The 589-nt window shown below is 41.9% G+C and overlaps 1 non-coding gene across 1 annotated transcript; it reads right to left on the reverse strand.

The window, feature by feature from the left end:
- Positions 1–270: 270 nt before the first annotated feature.
- Positions 271–377, reverse strand: LOC118349527. The gene has a single exon (XR_004802482.1). It is a non-coding gene; the product is annotated as a small nucleolar RNA R71 (small nucleolar RNA).
- Positions 378–589: the final 212 nt, after the last annotated feature.

Raw genomic sequence — 589 nt, forward strand, 5'->3', positions numbered from 1 at the left:
CAACCATCATTTAAATGATTCAACAAACCATCCAATTTGGGGTTGTCACAAGAGGATCCTAATGTCCATATTACAAATTTCCTAAAAATTTGTGATACTTTTAAACACAACGGAGTAACAGATGATGCGATTCGATTGAGACTTTTTCCTTTCTCACTTAGGGAAAAAGCAAAAACTTGGTTGAACTCTTTGCTGCCTGGTATCATCACCACCTAGGAGCAGTTGGCACAAAATTTCTTAGCAAAATATTTCCCTCTGGCCAAGGCAGCGAAGTTAAGGAATGATATCACTACCTTCACCCAATTTTAGGGTGAATCATTATATGAGGCAGGGGAGAGATACAAGGATGTATTGCGCAGATGTCCACATCATGACCTCCCAGTCTGGCTTCAAGTGCAGACATTTTACAATGGTTTGGGACCCACAAATCGATCTATGGTTGATGCAGCCATAGGAGGAGCATTAATGAGTAAGACCCCTGAAGCCGCATATGAACTTTTGGAAGAGTTGGCGTCTAACAACTATCAGTGGGCCGTAGAGAGAGCAATGACAAAGAAGGCGGCCAATGTTGTTGAGCTTGACTCTATGT

The sequence above is a fragment of the Juglans regia genome, chromosome 9 (assembly GCF_001411555.2).
Source record: "Juglans regia cultivar Chandler chromosome 9, Walnut 2.0, whole genome shotgun sequence".
Classification (NCBI taxonomy): domain Eukaryota; kingdom Viridiplantae; phylum Streptophyta; class Magnoliopsida; order Fagales; family Juglandaceae; genus Juglans; species Juglans regia.